The 21,795-nt window shown below is 38.8% G+C and overlaps 1 protein-coding gene and 1 long non-coding RNA gene across 10 annotated transcripts in view; one reads left to right on the top strand and one right to left on the bottom strand.

Moving 5' to 3' along the window:
* Positions 1 to 21,795, top strand: part of MEIS2 (Meis homeobox 2) — a 174,252-nt gene that overhangs the window by 113,830 nt on the left and 38,627 nt on the right. The gene's annotated exons all lie outside the window — the stretch shown is intronic.
* On the bottom strand, positions 6,143 to 7,305 carry LOC147652611 (uncharacterized). The gene is made up of 2 exons (XR_015288613.1): positions 7,244 to 7,305; positions 6,143 to 7,045 (listed from the first exon to the last, which is right to left on the bottom strand). It is a non-coding gene; the product is annotated as an uncharacterized LOC147652611 (long non-coding RNA).

Raw genomic sequence — 21,795 nt, forward strand, 5'->3', positions numbered from 1 at the left:
TTTAGAGCCCTGTCTTAAAACATTTGCAAGCTGTTTCTTGATGCTGAGAAATTTTTGGTCGTGGCCTCTTGTTTTATTGCAATTAGCTCTTACCTAAACGTTCTCGTGCCCATTGTTAAACCTTTTTGCTCACAGGTTTAGCATTGTGTCTTCATAAAATTTCAGGCAACATGTCATCGCATGGTGTAAAAAATAAACACCAGATTGCAACCACAACATTAAAAAAAATTGTGTGTTTTTTCGAAGTGCAGCGCTTATGAATGATAGGTACCCAGGCTGCTTTGATTTTTTTTTTTTTTTCTTCAGTGTGTTAGCAAATGCTCTATAGCACTGATCTCCATGGAATGGCACACAAATAACTCAGCAAATATGATCCATTGCGGTCAACACGGTGAATTGTAAAAGTAATGATAATAGCAGGCATAATGTTAACTGTTACTCTTGGCAGAATTTCCACTAGCACCCAGTATTGACTTAGCTCCACTTCCACATGAATGATGGTAGTGCCCACCTTGCCCTCCTTCTCCCAGGGTCTCGAGGTTATGGGGAACTCCACGGTACTTTGAACCCTTACCTTTATTAACAATAGTTTAGGATTTTACACCAAAGCGACGTTACTCACTAGGAATTCGGTGAATATCACATCTGTAGCCTTGTTATTTTATACTCTTCTGGAAAATGGAGGCTAACAGGGTTCAAAGGCTCCTACATTACATTTCGAATAGCCCAGCACCTTTGTTCTAAAAATAAATACACGATTTAAAAATAAATAATTAAGTGGGTTCAAACCAGAAGCTTACATTGCTTTTGACGATATGCACATTTGATCAGCTGTTGAAAGAGTTGCAGTTCAGCTGTGCTGAGCTAAGATTTAGTGACAGGGGCACACAGGGATCAGACTCAAAGGCAGAAACTTAGCCTCTTCCTTAGTGAACAAGAAATGGGTATCAGACTAGTTGACACGGGTAGATAATACACAGTACCAGAAGGTTTGGATGCTTTCCAGTAGGGTGGAAGACTGGTCTGGCCAACCTTTAGGCCATGATTCAATGAAGAATGATTACTAAGAACAATTGTTAAGTTCAACCTTGCTTGGCAGATCATGTCAGTTTATGCTTATCCTTAACTTGTGATTAAGAATTTATGTGTGCAGCTAAAATTAAGCAACAACTTTACTGTTTTGTTGAAAGGTCATCCATAATATGCTGGGGAGAAAGTAGTCTGGCCTGCCATGGCCAGGAGAGGCTGCTTTTATATAAGGCTGCATGACAAGGTAAAAAAAAAACAGGCAAAACTTCTTGAAGAAGATTTCCTCATCCTCACTTCCCACTCCATATCCTCCCACCTTCCTAAATTACCCTTTTTACATCTCAATTGATGGAAAGACAAAGAAACCACTGTAAGTGAGCAGAGCTGCAAAGTGAGGCAAAAATTGCAAGGGGCAAGACTGAGAAAAACAAGTCTAGTCCAGTCTGAATGTATGAGGTAAAATCACCAGAAGGAAGCTAAAAATGTAATTGACAATGAAGGACAAAGAGTTTTATAAGCATTATGGTTGCAGTCTGTTAAAGCATTTGCAGCAGAAAAGAGATACAAGAAAAATTGATGAGTAGAATTAATAGAATAGAAAGGACAAAAAAATAGGATAAAAAAATATTAATTTTTTTCATAATTATTTTAAACAGTGGAGCACATGCTCTAGTATTCTGAGACTTAAGCGCTTGTACACATCTTTCTCATTGTTTTGAATGAAGCTTAAGAATATGATTAAAATTCTTTGCTAGATAACAGTATTTTTTTCTGAAATCAGGCTGCACATTCCTTGAACTGGAACCACATTTCCAGACAGGCTCAGGCCCATGTGTATGTGGTGTATTTGAAAATGCTGTGTGCATGTATCACAGAGAGAATACTTATTGTGCTCAAAGCTGGCACCATGCTTGAGCACCATGTTAGATTGTGGTGCGAGGGAGAAGGTAAAAGCTGTAAAGGAAAAAGAAAATACTTGTGAAAGATTTAGGCATTTCTCCAGGTTGCTATTATACTGTAGAGTACTTACTATTAATGCTGTAACTTGTTGTGTAGACACTTAAGAAAAGAATTCTGCTCACATATCTGATATGAATTTGAAATTCAGAATTGCCATTTCCAGGCCCAGGTAACATTTTAAAAAAGAATAACTGGTTTTAATGAGAAGGGATAGAATTATATCTCTTTTTTCTGAGAGGAGATAGAAGATAGACAGCAGAAGACAGACAGGAGAGGACTCTGACAGCAGTTAAGGAGCACTAGGTTTTTAGAGAACTGAAATCTAAGCTTTAGAAAAAACTAATTTAAAGATTAATTCTTCACAAACTGACTCACAGATTCATTTATTTTTAATAAATATAGTGAAAATATGTTTGGGTTTAGTAAATAAACATGCCAAAGGAATACCTATTTTGGAGACATAAAATATTAACTTATGGAGGTTATACTATAAGGATTAAATGCCATACTTCACTAGTGCCATGGTCCTATAGGAAATAATGAGAAATTGAGGAAAAAATTAGAAGCATGCATTTTAAGTTCTTTCCTAAGTTAAACTTATTTGAAATTGAAACAACTCAGCTATCTTTTTTACATCTGTCTTTCCTTGCATTTCTGTAATGTCAATACGTGCACAACCTTTAAGACATATACATTTTCAGCTTTAAAATTATTTTTCATTTCCGTTTGTTTATGGGCTTTATATAATTTTCCACTTAGTCTAGATATACATGACAAATCTCAAGTAAAGAAGGTGCTCATGACTTTCTTGGTCTTACACTTCCATTTGGAAACAAGTTTAACTGAATATTAAAAACTGGGGAAGATTATCTAAATGATATCTGTATATCAGTGGTTTTCAACCTGTAGTCTGCCATCTGGGAATCTGTGGATTATTTCTGAGTGGTCTGTAAAAATTGAGGAAAGTCCCAGGTGACTTCAGTTGCTTCAATTCACTACACATCTTCAATGGAAACGTTTTACAACTTTGAAAATCAGAAAGGTTGCAAACCCTTTTTTAGATATTTACTTACCACTTGCTTGGGATATTATTGATCTTTTCCAAAAAGCAACTGGTAGCTACGAAGGTTTTGCTTACGTTAAGCAGCAGATGGTTTATTCAGGATAGCTTCTGACTAGAAAACATTAAAATGTTTTCTCAGAATATTTTCACTGAATTTTCCCTAGAATTTCTTGATATTTTTGCTTTGATAGGGAAGTGTTTTTCAGTATATGGAAACCAGAACTTGGAAAGGGCCTTGCTTCGACAAATGCACAGAAGTAAAAAAGCAAGCCTTGTGTCTGTAGATTAAATTGTCCTCTGCAGAACTTGATTAAAATATGCAACAGAAAATTAAGAGTCTACAAGTTAAAAATTGTTGATATCTGATAGATATTTCTCAAACAGCGTTATTTCTAATGTTTACTATGTAAACGGGAAAAGAATCAACCTCACATATTTCATGAGGAAGCCCCAACAGGAGTTAGATCAGTCATCAAGAGGCAGAATTAAACCTTAAGATAGGGTGGAGTCCTGCTGATTTTGGGGAAAAGTGCTGGAGCCAAAACCAAACCCCAGACTTCAGCCCGTGGGCAGATTCTTGAGGAGATGGTATTTTTTGGTAGACTTTCATTTGCAGCACCTGTTTTTTTAAAGGATGTGTCTTGTAATGCTATGTAAACCCTGCAGGGTTTAGCTTATGAAAGGTTCACGAACTGAACCATGTGGTTTGACTTGTAGCAATTGGTAACAAAATTCCACCTGAAGTTATATGTAGGTGTCACTCTTTGATGAAAGATAAGCTTCTAAGGAGTATCATCCCTTCTCACAAAGAGGGAGAATGTGTTGTCCCCACTTTCATCAAGCCAAGAAGCCCTTCCCTTTCTGAGCAATCTCAGTTGCTATTGCAACACCAAATGATATTTGCAGGACCTACCACACAGGTAATAGCAGACAGCAGCAAACAGACAGGTAACAGATACCATACAGGCACTGCCAAAATGCTACAATGAAATGAGAAGTGATCTGGGAGTCGCTGCACTTTCTGTCATATCTCACCTTTGATATATCCCTTTAAAAAAATACTTGTCACAAAAACCCAGAAAGGATAGTTCTGTTCTCACTGGCAAAGGAAAAAAAACAAACAAAACATAGTAGCAGCCTCTGAGATGAGCCTACTCATTTGAGTGAGTGCCCCTGTCTCAAGGAGTCATTGGACACCTTTCTCCCTTGAGAGCTTGGAGGGACTCATTGAAAGAAGAACAGGCTCTAAACTCAGGAGGAAAAGAAAGCTGAAGACGTGGATTTAGCCTTGATCTACTTCTGTTGTTCATAGAAAAGATGACTACTTATCTAATTGATAAGTAACAATAAGTGAGAACACTGAGGAATAGCTAAGGATACTAAAATTTTCTATATATTTTTAACAATGCAAAAGATGAACATAAAATCAGTAGTCCGAGACCTTGGAAACACGTTGCAAATCCAGAAAATCAAGAGTAAACTGGGAATTGAGTAACATAATTCTGCCTGAAACAGTAGTAAACATATGGAATAATTGGCCAGTGAAGCAAGTAATCTAAATGAGTTTAAGAGACAGCTGGACATTTTTATCTCAGGAGAGAAAGGACTGAAGGATATAGTGATAAACCAGGGAGTTGTGGATGAGACATACTGAAAGAAAAGGCTTGATGAACCAAAGGATCCTTCCTCTAGTCAGCAATTTCTTATGTTTATAAATTTAATATGAAAAGCTGCTGTGTGAAATGCTATTTCTACATAGTGTCACCATGTCTAAAGAAGAAACATTTTGTTTCAGAAGATGAATTTTACTGATGCAGCCTCCACTGCCACTTATAGACTTGCTTGATCCACCCACTTAAGACAAGCTCAACTGCCCCCACTCTCTCCAAAAATTGAATTATTTACACTGTACTTTATTGCTTCAACTTTCAAATTACTTCATGTAGTAGTGCCTTACAATCATTTTCTTAGTAAATCTGTGGCTAGTGAAAGTGTCATGCAGAGTTGTATGTTTCCACTCTAGCTAGCCTGCAGGGAAAATTTCCTTTATTAGTATTTTGTCTTCCAACAATGACATTTTAGATGAGCCATCAAAAACATCATCATTAAAGATACTAAAAAACATAACCAAGTTCATTCCAAGTAGGGTGTTTAGCTAGTTCTGTCTCTAACTGGCTCTGATGAGCTCATAGGTTTCTTCCCTGTCATCAGTCACTCCATCATTTCTTTCAGAAAATAGAAAATAAAAACCAAAAGACAGAAAAAAGCATAAAATATTGAAAAACTGAAACAGCATTCAATTTTTAGTACTAACATTTGTATCCAGGCTCAAAGTTCACTTTCAGTGCAAGTCCTATATGTGGTTACCTGACTACCCAAGTGCTTCACAAATCAGACATTTGGATGTGTATTTGGCAAAGTTTATGACTGTAATTAAATTGTAGTTTAAACTGATTACAGATGCAAAATTGCATCTCTAGGAAAGGAGGCCAGGCTAAGGCCCTTTCAAAAGTCATGTTCTTCAGGTTGAACCAGAAAGATTGTACAGTAAGTTTCAAAAAGACTTGATTTTCCATTAACTTGCAGTTTTGCTTTTGCTGGTGAAACATCACTGGCTTTAGCATAGTTTTCCAGATTGATAGTGGTGCAAGTTTAAAAAAAAATAGGATTCTGTGTTTGGAATTAGGGGTGTGGGAGGAAGCTGGATGTATCAGCACTGAGTGTGCAACTGCACCACTTGTGTTTGGAAAGAGAGGCAGCATTGCCAGCTTCCTGTGTGGAGGGAACTGATTGTTGAAATGCCTATTCTGACACTAAAATTGCAATTTCTCTGTCTCCTGCTGTGCCAGATAAACATTTCTGGAAAGAGTAACCCTTGTTCAAAATAATGCTGTTTCCAGAAACACTGTGCAAATAACAACCAGAGTCTTTTAAAAGTCAACAAAGCAGGGAGGAAAGGGGAAAGGACTGCCAGCTTGAGTAGAGGCTTAATAGAAACCCCCTTAAGTTCAACTGTATTAGCTCCTGTAATAACTGTATCATCATTTTGCTGTGCGAAGGAGGTCAGAAATAAGGATCTTCTCCGTCTTATCACAGGATATGTATTTATTTGAAGTGTTGTCATATCTAATTCATATTCCTGAATTCATTTAATGAAGAACAATAAAGGAATGCACCAAGTTTGCATAATTCAAATAAACTCACACAAAAATAGGCAGGTAGCCAGATCCATTGGGGAGGGAAGAGAAATGTGTCTTCCCCAGCACATACACTGCAGCCCCTGTTCAGAAATCACCAATTATTTCATTGCCCTATTCAGATACACAACAAAGCTTTCCATTCCTCTTGATAATTGGGATTTTCATTATCCTTCTCCCACCCATCAGGAGAGAGGATAATAGATCCCACTGTCTAAAAATCATGCACTGGGCACAAGTTTTCTCTTTCTGCACTTCTGTGCAGAAGTATTTGTAACAGAGACCACATTTGCTCACTTTTCTGTTTGGCAGGTTTTTCCTTTTTGTTAAACCAAACCTACAGAAACCATTCTGTAATCAGGAAATATATTGTTATCACTCTATATTTTCCATCAGACTTCAGCTGCTGGAAACCTCTCCCCTCCCCCATATTAGTTTCCTTTTCTGCACCTAGATTGATTTCAAAGGTTCCCTTTCTTTTGGGCTGGCACTGCAGGCAAGGACTCGCCAGAGACTGATTCCCTAATGGCAGCAGTAAGTCTCACTGGGCTTGCTTGAGAAGACATTTGCCAAGGCTTTACTGCTCACCCAAAAGAAGCTGATTGAAAGTTGCTAATATTTTACTATTTTTGTTTGAAGGCTTGTTTGTGTTAGCCGAGACAGTGCCAAGTTGCAGGGTAGGTAGGGAAAGGAGGGAGAACTCCAGAATGCAGCCACAGGGCCTCGTTGCTGCCTTGCTGCTCTTGGGGGAGTTTTTCCTTGGAGATTTCCAGGAAAGAGCTAGTTGAATCAGCTCCTGGAAGACAAGGAATTTGTTTCTGATTATGACATAGTCTGGCCGTGTGAATCTGTTCAAGTATTTAAGTCTCTAACACACAATAAAGGTGAATTTTCCTCCTCCCCTACTTTTTTTTTTTTTTTTAACTCCTGAGACACCTCTTCTGGGTCATTTTTTCTGGATAGTTGGTGATGATGGTCTGCTCAACTCTCTCACCTTAAACAGGTCACCTTTGAATTGAGAGCAGCCTCTTCTATGTCCTTTCCACTGGTCCCAGCCTGAAACACAACAAAGGGAGAGAATTTAGGGACATAGCACTGGGCCTGGACCTTTCATTGAAGAATTTCCAAAAGGTTAAGCTTTTTCACTTCTCCCAGCATGATATATACTCTAATAGCTCTCTTTGGCTTATCCTTGAGATTTGAAACATGTAAGTCACTGCTCAGAGAGGTAATTCTTCTTTAATTCAGTTCTCTTTGCTCTGCAAGAGAAAGAGTCTAGTAATACTTACCTGACACCTCACACTGCAGGGAAATCATCTTGTTAGTACAAATAGTTCACAGTTCATAAAGGAAAATATTAGTTTTTGAGATTTATTTTAGTTTATTTGAGTTTATTTTAGTTATTTTCTACAGTTTCACATGGTTTGGAGGGCTTTGGAAATAGAAAAATGTCAGAATGAGAGTTTGCATGGCAGGAGAGGAGATTTCCTAGTCACAGACCAAGTTCTTTTGCAGGAGGTACCTTAGATTACCAGCAAAGAGAGAAACATATCTTCTTTACAGTATGAACAATCCAGATTTCCTCATTTGATAAAATAAATAAATAAATGAAACTATCAGCAGAGAAAGCAGAAAAAGCAGTGCTTTAAAATTTCTATTTCAGAACATTTTTGCTGCACTTGCCTCAAGTTCCATTTCCTACTTCATTGTTTTATTGTGATTATAGGAGAAAATATATTCCCTTCTTTGTATGTGACTCATAATCATTGTTGCTGTCTATTCATTTAGTTCAGACTTGCTGCTGTGTCCCAGCCCTTGTCTGAGACCTGCTTTGTTCTAGTATTTGACTGGGAACATGAGCAGGTTTATTCCTCTTTTTCTACCTCACAAGGTAAACAAGGGAAAGATATTTCCCACATTTTCCATGTGTTGCCAGACATATCTTATCATTTATATTTGTCACTACAAGCTAATGTTTCAGTCTGTTTAAAGTTGACCTCTCAAGTTGTGAACTTCCTTGAAAAACACTGATAAGCAAAGAAACTCTAACAGCTATTAGTGAGGGAGTGGTGGTGCCATGAGTTAGCATTAGCGTTTTATCTCAAGAAAGCAGAATGCAAATGTGGCAAAAGTTCCCACGTGAAGACATAAATATATTGACAAATCATCATGGTGCTTCAGCACAGTACTTATGAGAGGAAGTGGCCTGTATTTCAGAAGGAGCATTGTTCCAAGGTACTTGCCAAAAGATGTGGTTTCCCTCTCAAGTCAGTGAAGGGAGGTGTGCTGCTGAAGAGCAGCATCAGCCACCACGGCATTGTAAAATGCTTTTCACCATTCTGAAATCCTATGAGGATCCCAACCTACTGAGAGCTGCCCTGCAGAGGGTACAGGAGTACCAATGGATCAGAGGCTGAGCATGAGCCAGCATTGTGAACCCACAGCCCAGGAAGTCTCTGGGCTGCATCAAAAGAAGCCTGAAGGTAGTGATCCTGCCCCTCAGCTTGTCCCTCAGGAGGTTCCCCCTGGAGTGCTGTGTCCAGCCCTGGGGTGTCAGCACAAGCAGGACCCAGATGTGCTCAAGCAGATCCAGAGTAGAGCCACAAAGATAATCAGAGGCTGGAGCACCCCTCCTGCAGAGTCAGTCTGAGAGAGCTGGGGTTACTCAGCCTGGGCAAGAGAAGGCTCTGGGGAGACCCTAGAGCACCTTCTAATACCTAAGGGGGGCCTACAAGATAGATGGGGAGGAACTCTTGATCAGTGCATGTAGTCATAGGATGAGAGGCAACATTTGTCATGGTTTGACTTTAGTCCTATCCTCAGCCACACTCAGATGCTCATTCATTCCCCACTGCCGGTGGGGAGAGGCAGGATGGGGATCAGGGAGAGAACTGGAAAAGTGAGAACACCCATTGTTTGAGATAAAGGCAGTCTAATAGGTAAAGCAAAAGCTTCACACAGGAAAACAAGAAATTAATTTGGCACTTCCCATGGGCAGGCAGGTGTTCAGCCATTCCCAGGACAGCAGGGCTCCATCACGTGGAACAGTGGCTTGGGAAGGCAAACAGCATCACTGAACAGCCCCTCCTCTTCCTCCTTCTTCCCACCATTGTATATTCTGAGCATGATGCCATATGGTGTGGGATATCCCTGTGGTCAGCTGGGGTCAGCTGTCCCACCAGTGTCCCCTCCCAGCTCCCTGTGCATCCCCAGTCCCCTCTCTGGTGCGCTGCAGTGAGAAGCAGAAATGGCCCTGACTCTGTGTAAGCACTGCACAGCACTACTGAAAACATTCCCATCTTATCAACTTTTTTTCCAGCACAAATCCAAAGCATAGCCCCATACTAGCTACTGTGAAGAAAATTAGCTCTATCCCAAACAAAACCAGCAGATGGTTTTAAATTGAAAGGAGATAGGCTTAGATTAGATATTTGGAAGAAATTCTTTACTGAGAGGGTGGTGAAACATTAGAACAGATTGTCCAGAGAAGTTGTGGATACCCCTTCCCTGAGAGGGAATGTTCAAGGCCAGGCTGGATGGAGCTTTGAGCAACCTGCTCTAGTGAAAGGTGCTCCTGCCCATTCCCTGGGGGTGGAACTGGTGTTTGAGGTCCCTTTCAACCCAAACCATGCTATGATTCAGTAGATGAGATTTATGCTGTGAAGGACGGAGGACCAAACCTTGCTGCAGTTCCATCTTCCTCTTTTAATATGTACTAGCAATTTGACCAAGCAGGGTCAGTGGTTTCCCAATATTTTTTCAGTTTTGCCCAGGAGTTTTTAAAGAATGGAAACATGGTTAGGGATAGAGTGAAGAAATCTCTTCTTAATATGGAGTTAATTCAGACAGGGTTGGTGTTTTTTGCTCTTCTATTAATTTTTTGATTACTCAGTGGGTGTCCTATGTAAATAAAACTGAGCCCTGTACTGCTTGCAAAATCAGTTCCACACATGCATCATTATTCACTTTTTCCTTTCTTCCACTGGTTGCCTAAGCCACATGGCATGATTTTTAATCACTGTCTCCATGAAAGTAGCTGTACAATGGTTTTACTAACAAAAGGAAGGATGTTATCAAGTTTTCATCCTCTCATGGACAGTGCAGGAACTTACTGAATTAGGAATAAGCAAGTTGGCATAAACAGGAAACTTGCTTTTTTTTTTTTTTTTTTTTTTTCTCCTGTTCTCTTACAGCAGGTCTTTCCCTGAAATATCACTATTAGAAAGTATAGTAGACAAATTAGATATGGGCTAAGATAAGATTTTTAAAATTCCATCTTATCTGGAGAGGAGTAACATGCTCATGGGTCTATATCAAGGAACAGCAGAACAATCAGAAATTAGTGGAATACCTAGATCCTAGCACATGAGTCTATGGAAGTGCAAGAGAGGGAACCAGTCCTGTGCCAAAGGAGCAAGTCAGAAGGCTGAGGGAGAGATATCCTTGCATCAACATTATGATTATTCCAGAACCCTGCCAGGGCAAAGCAGCTCTCATTCTAGCCAAACTGTCTGTGCAGCATGAGCACAAAGCATCACAGCTGTATTTCTACCTGTTCCTTGTGGAGCTCAGACCTCTACCTGCAAAGCCTATATGACTGTGGATTCAACAGTGCTTTTTGTCTTTTCTCACATTCAACAGTTTTCTATAATTTGTGGCAAATTCTCAGTGTTATTTTCACAAACACTGAGGAACTATTTTATGGGGGCATTTGCTCATTCCTCACTAGCAAAGTTGTGGTTAGGGACTTCTTCAGCCTCCTGGCTGGCTGGAGGGAGGAGGGGAAGGACAGTACAAAAAATTTTGACTTCTCTCTTATTTCCAAAGCAGTGAAATAGTTGTACTTGCCTTCATATATTATCAATATGTTAATAAGACAGTCAGCAATGGAATAAGGCAGTGAGCTACAAGAATATAGTCCCAATATATAGTTTTTGCCAGTCCTAATCCAACAACAGGAAAGTCCTAATATAAGCAGTTGTAGGACAGCTGCTGCCTACCCTGCCTCTGCTGGGACTGCTGGAGTGCAGTGCTTGGTGCAAAGGTATAAATGTTCAAAGTAAGGCAAGAAAACAGTAGCAGAGATTCCCCCCACTTCCTCCAGCTGAAAAACCACAGTTCTGTTGCTAAGTGGATGAGCTCAGAAAGAATTTATCAACAAACATTCATGGAGAAAAATTAAACTGTTCAAATGTTCATGAGAAAAATGAATGAGCCAGGGTTCAAACTAATAGACTGATCAGACTCACCTTCCTCCAAGAGATGCAACACATGCCTTCATCCTCAGTTAGGATTCTTATTGCAGAACAGGTAGTTAAAGGATGTGGGTTTGATTGAAACTTTATATTTTATAAAAATATGTTATTATTTTATTTTAAAATATTTAAGAGCACGTGCTTTAATTAAAATTTCTTTAAAATATAAGTAAGCATCATAATTCATAATGAAGCTGGAAAACTTGATGCAAAAGGCTAGTTTTTGGAATAAAAAAATGTTTTCTGTGAACTAAAATAAATAAGAATCATATTTTTTTCTAGATAGACTATGGTTAGGTATTTAGATCCAATACCTGCAGGGTATTTGTGTGTTCTCTTACAAATTAACAGCAGCTAGCAGAATGAAACCCAGACTGTTTTGGATCTGGCACTTCTTCAGGTGTATAAAGAAAAGCAAAAAAAAGCAAAAGAAAAGAAAAATCAGTTGAAAATTGCTGACTGAAAATCATCAACAGCTCTGATCTTGTTGTCCCTAACCAGACTGGTAGAAACTGTCTGCATCTCAAAAATAATCAAGGTCTAATATGATGCTGATGCTGACCCTATTGTGTCTTTTACATTTTGGCATGGAAAGGAAATAACAGATTCTCTCCACAGGCTGCTCATTTATAATAAATACTGATTGGCTATACTGGTAATTTTATGTGATAAAGATATTAAATTGTGTCAATAAACCGGGAACAAGTGATGTGTAAAATAATTAACACTAAAGGGAACGTAATAAGTTACTTATTAAAATCCATAGATGGATTATGTGACCCTGTGATTACAAAGCTAGGGAGCACATGGTTTGGTATACATCTTTTGGTCCAAACACCTCTTGCACTCTGTCAGATTACTGGCTCCTGACACTAAATAAAATTCAGCTTTGATTTATGGAGTGGCCTTTTGACAGGAGCTGGAATCAGAAATGGTTTAGGCTTTGCCAGTATTCAGCACTGTTTTCATTAGCTACTGATATAATGCAGGTATTACATTTAGTCAACCAAATTACGTGCAGTTCTCCAAGATTCTCCCTCACTCCCTGTAGTCATTGTTCCACTCATAATAAAATTTTCCTATCAATTTGCCACAAGAGGAAGACTGAAGTTCACTAAATTGCATCCATGTGCATTTGTGCACTAGACAAAGTGATACCAATTAAAAGAAAAGAAACAACAAACCCAACTTGATTCTATTTTTAAATTGTTCATGGAGAACAGGGAAACTGGCTCACAGAGGAAGCCACCCCTGAATTTCAAGCACTGGAAATTTCATTTACCTTAATTAGCAAAACAGCATCAGTCTAGAAAAGAATAAAACAAAGAGAGAGATGCTAAATAATATGTCAAAAATGACACCTGGCCTCCCCTATGACTGATTAGTTTGAGAGGTTTGCTATGTGAGTTGGAAGCATCATTTTGCACTTCTTTCTCCGTGCTCCCTGTATAATTTTATTTTATTTTAGACAGCTTGAAAACGGTCTTTTTACACACAGACAGCAAAAGAACCCCAGTTCTGACAGCTGAAGTGAAGCTATCTCAGTGGTTTAGCAGTACTGCCACACAGAAGACTTGAATTTGGGAGTGGCCTGGGGGCACTCTCTTTATGAGCCTTTGATGCTGTGATGTGTCACAGAGGTGAGGCACTTTGACTTCAGGCAGCAGCGCTTGCTGATGGCTCCTGACTCTGTGAGCACCTCCTGATGACTGAATTATGACGCAGCACTTGCACGGCATGGCTGGAGATTGCTTAGACCTGTCCTGACTGGGGAATGAAGAAAGTTAATAAATGTTTCAAGTACAATGTGCTGGTACACAAAATCCATCCCAAGTGAATCTGGCTGTGTATCAGAAGAGCTATTTACAGAGCTTCTGCAGCAGCAGCTAGGCTTCATGCTACCCGTAGTTCAGAATAGACTTCCTGGGGCCATCTCCAAACTCTTTCTGCTTACAGCCTGTGATTATTCCTCTGAGTTTCAGTGAGTTATTACTTTTTGTTTTTAACAGTTACTGGCTGTTGTGACTTTCGTGCCAACAAGCACTCATCAGAGGACCGGAGATTGCTAGCACACAGTTCAGTCTGGAGATGTGGCACCCATGCTATCTCCTACAACTTTAGAGACGTCAAAGTACCTCAAGTGTGCTGACTTTTGGGCAGGTCTTCAAATCCTTATTTCTGTGGATATTCCTTTTTTCTTCTGCTTTGCTGCTGTCTTCATACTGTTGGTTGATTTTATGCTGGAAGTCTATACTCTTCATATAGCTCTTCTCACCAGGTGAAGGTAGTTCCAATGTGAATGAATCTTCTGGAGTCCCCCTTACCCTGGTACTGGCAGGGTGTTCTGGATGATGTTTTGTAGTTAAGTCAGTTTAGCTCTGTCAGAACTCTGTTCACATACTGTGTATGAGCTGGGAGTGATTATCTCCCTGCTATTTATTGCTTTTCATGTCAATTTTATTGCTGGAGTGGCACCTATATGTTATGGCTGTAAGTCCCTGGCTTATTTGGTGTGCAGCCTCTTCTGTGTAGATGATGTTTCTCTTAACTGATCTGTTGCCTGTCTGTTGTCCTTCTGGATTGCAGCAGGCTAGTCCCCAAGGAAATGATTCTGGCTTACCTCTCTATGCTGGACTCACATTTAGCTCCAGAAACAATTTACTGTGGTGGTTCAATGCTGCAGAGTGGGGATTACCTCTAACCTTCCCTACCTTCTTCATGTTTCTTCTGTCTCTGACTCCTATTGACAAGGAGGATAGAATGCTTGTCAATTTTTTATTCACTTACAAGAAGCAGCTCCTAGTTTGGCACCGTATTATTAAAATTCTGCTGCTCTACATTAAGCTCAACATTGTAGCTCATGTAATACCTTGCAAAAGGTGCTTTTGGTTAATTTTCTTGGTTCTCACCCACTCTTATTCAAGCTGACATTAAGCAGCGAAGTGAGCACTTAAATTAAGAGTATTGTTTCTCTATTCTAATCAACACAAATGGGGAAGAGTGCTTCACAGGGCTGTTTGGATCATAGGTTAGCCTGCTCTATGAAAATACCTAGTTTTATTCATTGTTAGTGGGAGTGACTCTTCAATGTTTCACATTTTGCAGGATGAACTCGGGCTCAGTTCTGCTTACCCCAAATCAGAGGAATGATGCCCTGTCTCTGCTTAGTTTTTATCCTCAAAAGTTCAGTCCAAAACAAGCTTTGGGCTAGCAGTTCATGAGATGATAGCATCTTTTGTCAAAGCACCCCACATTGTTCCATGCATATTGTTCACTTGTCTTTTGTGCTTGATGGTTAGACAGTACACTCCTCAATATCTCTGGTATTTATCCCCCAAGAAGTGGCATATACAAACAGATTTTACTGTATAATGGGCTCAGACTAGCAATCACTTACTGAGGTGTAGCTGATGAGTGCTCTCTTATTGAGGAATAGTAAATCATTTGCTTATGACTGTCTTCCCATATCCTGAGTAGAAAATAGAACCAAGATTGGAAAAACTCATTTTTAGAAGTTAGTCAGGTGAAATCTTGGCCCTTCTGGAGTCTGAAGAATCAAACAAATAAAAAAAAATTTACTTCATCTACCAATTCCTGACTGTGTTAGTATTCCAGACACTTCAGGTGACAATGCCAGCAAAGCAGGCTCAATCTCTCTTTCTTTTGTCTATCTTAGAAGAGTCACAGGTTTTATGGGCACAAAACCCACCATGAAGAAAAGTATAACATGCACTTGTATCTTGACAGCCACTCTGTGGTAATTACTTATATGTGTGTTCTCTCTTCATGATAAATGCAGCATTTCTGAGACAATTTACCTCTCAAAGGTGGGATAATTCTGATTTACCCTTTTGGAGAGCATGCACAGCTCATTATTAAGAAACAGCTGATGTAGTGTATATTCACACTTCAGTGATATCCTACTTGAGACTGTTACTGTGCCCTAACTTTTGGTCCATCACAGATCTAGTAAACCCAAGCTCTTCAAGGAGGACACACCAGCTTCAAATTTTGAGACTAAATATGTCAGGAAATCAGTAACCATGAGAGTTTTTGAGAATAATGTGATGTGGAACAATTCTATGTGTTATTATAGTTAGTGTTTTCAATTTGCTCAGAAAAACCACAACAACTGTGGTTGGGAGTGTGAAAATTTTTGCAAAAGTATAACTCAAGTACTTGTTGAATTAAGGAGAATTTAATGTTAGCTCACCATCACTGTTCCATATCTAGGTCTGAGACAATATTTCTGTAACAAGTGCATATAGTTCTGAGATTTTTGGTTCATTTTTCCTATTCTCTTAGGTCATAATGCTTAACTTGCAGTGCCAAAACCCAAGATGGAGAAATCTATGGAGAATTCAGGTTTTATTTTCTTATGAGGCTAGATTTGGATTGGATGTTATCCTTGTCCAAAAGTTTTACCTGTCTTTTTTTCAGTACAATATTTTTTTAACACACCATATACCTCAGCACAATCTACAGTTATATTTGTCTTGGTCTATATTGAGCTGGATGAAAAGGCAGTCAGCCCCTTGTGAATTGTTCAAGCAAGGATTTGAGGAGATAAGAATTTTTGTCTTCAGAATTTGTAATTGGGTGAGGAGGTGGGGTTGGGGATTGCAGATTCCTTTCTTCTCATCTGCTGTCAAATTTTTTGTTTCTAAGACAACAAAATCTATATGCCATGCAAAAGAATTTCTGTAATAAATGGGGTTGATTTCAATGCTTGGACTGGATCAAAGTTAGAGGAGAGTTACATCCATAATCTTCACAACTGGACATGGAGTCAGGTGCAGCCTTTGAGTGAAGTGGTGGATATCCTGCTTCAAGGATCTCCTGGCAGCACCAGGAACAGGGCCAGGTTCACCAGGACCAGTGCCACCTGTTAGCAAATAGCCTGGCAGCCCGTGTCCCAGCGTGACAGGGGAGCTCAGTGATGGTACAACTCCCACACCACCACAGGACTGCCCCCATGCCAGGGGAGCTCCTGCCAGGCTCAAATCAGAGGATGTTTGTCTGAGTACACAGCTGCATGAATTGGTTCCATGTTTATTTCCACTAACTCTAAGGACAGTCAGTTGAGAGTGAGGAGTTGGTGCCAGCAGAGCATGATGTTTCCCACATCCACAAATCAGGCTGCTCATATTCATGATCAATGACAGAGAATAAGATTCAGAGAAAAGGATAGTCTGGCAAATCCTTGAGATCAAAAAGTCTTAACGAGAGGAAATTTTTATGTCCCCTACTGAATTCGTATTTGTGGAGTACAGTTCCTATTTTTTGCAACACACAGACATTTGTATGGGTCTTGCTCTGACTTGTACAAGTTTATTTTTCAGATATCAAACCTGTATTAAATAAAGCAATTGAAAATACATAAGACATATTCTGGGATAAATAGACTTTATCCTATTGAGATCCTAGAATTTCAGATGTTAAGATCTAGTAATCCATAACAGCAACTATAAAAAGTGGCAGTGTAGCCAAGTGAATTGTATGCTGGGATCCAACAGACATGGAGCATTTCCTTTCTTGTGTCTCTGAGCTGCTTAGGCAGGTCACTTCTTTCTGCCTCAGTTATTCCATCTAAAAACGTCAATAATAATGCTGTCATACTTTGTGATGTTAGCTAGTACTACAGTAACCTCTTCTTTATATGCAGGAACTGAGAGCTATCAGAAATAAAAATATATTTTCTGTGATGGACTGTTGCTTTTAAGGCTCAGAGAAGACTGTCAGCAAAGTTGCTATTTTTGGCTGCTAAAATTGTGGGTTTGAGTTTATTGCTAGAATGGATAATCTTCCAATAAAAATTGTATTTCATTTAAAGCTTGATTTCTGAAGAAAATACACTACATTTGCCACATCAAATTTCATAATTTTTATTCATTTTAAATATAATTCTGTTATTCATTAGTTGTTCCTATTACAGCAATAGTGGATGCCACATTCATTACAAGCAGCACTTATTTCCAATAACTTTTTTGAAAAGAATAGATTCTGAATATAAATTTTCATACTTAATTTAATCTCAGGGTGAATATTTTGGATGTTTAATTTTAAAAATCTGAAATCCAGCTGGATTATTTTTCAGGATAAGATATTCAACAAATGGCAGGTATTATTTGATTTGGTTTTTAGCAGTTGTAAAATGCACTGCTCAATCTGGTTTCCTTTCATAAATCTGTTGACTATTGCACTTCATCTTGTGCAAGCAAAAAAATAAGGGGGAAAACCACCAAGTTTGGGGTTTTTTTAAAATAATATAGTGACTTAGCAATTCAAATTCTATGGAAAATCAACTAGGCATTTTTGCATGTCACTTAGGCTCAAAGTGTCACATATATAGCTAGGTCTCATTGAAATAATTGCATTTTAGTTGAAATTAGTTACAATGGTGTAAAGTGCTTTTAAAGTTTTGGGTTTTCTGAAAATTTTGCTTGGAACTGAGTGGCTAGCTTAACACCAAAAACCATCTGATTACTAGGGTGGTCCTGCTGCAAAGCCCTTGCTAAGGCTAGTCCAAGGGGATAGGAGCAGCCTTGGGCACCAGTGATTGCAACCAAGGATCTCTATTGGTCAGGGAGAACAGCAAAAACTCTGCAGAGATATTTTTTATATGCCTGTAAAAACCTGAACTGTCCTCGTGGAGAAGCCTGTGCTTCTCTCTTTGACTTTGGTAACCTGGTTTATATATTTAGTGACTGGAAAATCAAACCAAGAACAGCAACTTCATTGTAGTTGTGCTGATGTCTCCCATCTCGTGTGGAGAGATTCTTCCCTGGCAGCCATCTAAAACTAACCTTTGCACTCTTTGAAACGCTTCTTTAGAGCTTGCCTCTACCTGTGCCTTAAAATCACTCCCATCTGTCTTTGGTTAGGCAAGTGACTCCTGCTTTTTATGCTAAATTGTTTGTTTTATTGTTACTTAATCCTTCCAAACCACCACCACACCCTCACTGTGAGCTCTGTCTGATATGCAGATGGGGAAAGGTTTGGGGTGGGGACTCTACTATTTAATCAGCACATTTAGCCTAGCACAAGGGGACTGATCCCTAGCTGACACCCTGTGCATCATGATAACACAAGATAATAACTGAGGATTTTATAGGCTAGCAGGTATTTACAGGGCAAATGATAAATAACAAAGGGAGGTTGTGTTTTGTGTAAGCAAAGAAATATGATTAAATCTTCTGCAGGAACTTGAGCCTATTCAGTGCATAAATCTTTCCTAGCCTTTCTGCTACATTAATGCACAATCAACTCCTGTGAAGACCTAACTCCGTTGCTTTCAGTGATCCACAGTCCTTACCTGTAACAATAGCCAAGCTCAACTGAAGTTATATTTAACATTTTTGCTAATCAGTATGGAATCGAATTATTTTCTAAGAAGTATTCTGTTCATTTTAAGTGCCGCAACTGGAGCTCTGTCATTAGAAAAGAAACATTTGGGGGTCTGGGAAACAAAACAGGAATGCCAGTAAGGTAATTATCATAACAGTCGACTCTGGGAGCGCAGGAAGTGGTGCTCTGTGGTGCGAACGCTGCTCCTCACAGCCCCCAGCTGAAATGAGACATTTCCACTAGATAACTCAAAGTAAGTTTTAATATTATTTTTAATCATGAAAACGGTTCAAACGCTCTTTGGTCTATTCATTACAGCAGGAGTGGTTATTTCATTTTTTAATAGGAGCACTTACAAACAATCCAAGTGTAATAACCAGCAGCATAAAATTATCAGTGATTGAGTCGATGCTGAACTTCTCACTTGTCAAACAGCGCAGATTGTTTTTTCCCCTTTTTCTTAGCTCTTAGGTAAATTTCACTGCTAGCTAGCATCTCACACCAGACAAAGAGCAGGGAAGGGATGAAAAAACATGAAGCATATGCGTTGCAAGGCCAACACAATTTCTTGTTTGTGAATGAAAACTAGGGCTGTAAGCTAAGTGGGAAATGCTGGCTGGGAGCTGTCTTGAATTCTTGCAAGCAAAAACATCAGGGATCAGAAAGCTGGTTCAAAAGGCAAGCAAAAGTTGATGAATTACTTTGTGCGTGTTTTAATTACCCTATCGTCCTGAGATTTTTGTGTATTGATCTGAACAGTAGTAATAAAGCGCTTTCCTCCCCTCACTCCCCTCTAAGCATTAGAGCTTTGTTTATTAGGTATGCTTCTAAGGAGAGAAATTACTCATCTTCCAGACTAGCATGGAGAAAAGGGGGAAAAAATACAAATGGGCGGGCATGAGCTCTTCTGCTATTCAATATGTTAAATCTAAATTGTTCATATAATTATTCCAGCATGTATTTTCTTCTAGGCTGCAGTGAGGCAGAAAAATTTAAAACATGAGAAATTGGACAATGCTAATGCGAAGTGAAACGTAGTTAAATGTTACATTCCTTTCAATGTCATTTACCAATAGTTATGTATCATACTAAAATGAAAGGAAAATATTAGCCTGAGAGTCGGTGTATTAGCGGGATTTACAATAGCTAATATTTGAATAACCCTGAAAATAAACCTGAAATGAATATTACCAGCATTTGATCAAGAACAGCTCTGGGCAAAGGTGAGTGGAAAGGATACCTCAGAATAATCTTGAGAAGGTATTTTTTGTGAGTCAGGGATCCTCTATAATTTAAAACTATTCACTTTACGTATTAAATGGTATAAATAATGATAATAAAAGATAAGGTTAACGACCTTTATGAGGTAATGGCAAAAGAAGACAAAGAGTAGTTTCACAACAGCACTGAAAGGAATGCATTTTGAATTGCACATTACATGCAGATAAACTCGGACATTCATTTGAGCATCAGTTCCTTAAGGAACTTGCACTGAGAATTTGGCTTAGCTAAAAACTGCAAATTCTCTCATCAAATCACAAAACAAGACACTAACAAAACTGAAAACGGAGTCTCTCTATCCAATTTTTCACTCAGCCACCAGGACAAAGTGCCTAATGTCTCCCCATTTCCCTCTCCTTGGAATGGGGCTGCCAAACTCTGCTGAGACTTGTGAGACATGCAGGCAAGCAGAGACCAGTGGGGCCCCCACGAAGCTCTTGTATGAAGGATGGGGCACATGTATGAGCGATGGGATTCCAAATCCCATCTTTACCCAATAATAATTAATAATTAATTAATACTTAACACCCATCTAGTGCTTTACAAGCATTAACTAATTAAGCTAATTCACCCAAGGTCAGTCCTTTGTACTCACACAATACCCGAGATCTTTTTGATCATACACCCTAAAGAGTAAAAACAGTATATCAGTAATGTTAGTTTTAGCCTAACATTATTTGGAGATTTTGATCATTAGGGATGGAATTAATCAAATATCTACTGTGTCCCATTTTTGTATTTTATCTTCCATTCTGCATTTACTATTTTTATCTTTATTAATAGCTACTGCTCAGTGGCCTTAAAGAATTTCTTTATTCAACAGAAACTTTTCTTTCCAGAGACTTATGCTAATTAGTACCTTGTTTGTGGCTTCAGTGTGATTTATGAGCTACTCTGAGCCCTGAATAACAAAATATCAGGCTATCTCCATAACTGTCTATTAATTTGTTTATCTTTCTATCTGTCTACCTATCTGCAGAAATTTAAAACAGTGCAATAACTTTCAGATCAGTGACATTAATGCAGCATTAGATTAAAAGAATGTTACTTTATACAGGCATAAATGTAATTTAGAGGCACTTAGAGGAAGCTATATACTTGAAATGATTCTTGGCCAGTGAAGACAGGTTGATCCCACTCATTTTGGGATTGCTAATTTGCAGTTAATTAGGAAGATTGATTCTGTTCTCTGATGCATAGGCCCAACCCTAAATGCATTTTTCCGGTTTCCGTGGCACCACGCTAGTTATCATTGTCAAGGTGCAAGTATAACTGAATGACACGGTCCTTCATAAAACATAATACTTTGGGAGTTGGGGAAAGTAAATCTAACAAACTTCAGCAAACATTTTTTCCAGTTTACTCTGTAGACCAAAATCTAATGTCATCTGCATTTAAAACAACTTTCAAATCACATTCCTTTGAGAAGGTTTATTGCAATTAGCAAATAAAACCAGAGACTTGCTTTAATGCTCAGCTAAAATAACATAGTTTCGTAGTTTGAAGGAAATAAAATATTGACATTTTGCTTGAAGGAACTTGTATCCTTAAATAAATGCAGTGGGCATGGCATACTTAAGCTTGTACCTTTTATAGAAGCTAACATTTATTTTCAATGTGTTATCTCTTGAGGAGATTCTTCCCCTGTACTCTCAAAATACAA

Source organism: Cyanistes caeruleus, chromosome 6 (genome assembly GCF_971803275.1).
Source record: "Cyanistes caeruleus chromosome 6, bCyaCae1.hap1.1, whole genome shotgun sequence".
Taxonomy (NCBI): Eukaryota; Metazoa; Chordata; class Aves; order Passeriformes; family Paridae; genus Cyanistes; species Cyanistes caeruleus.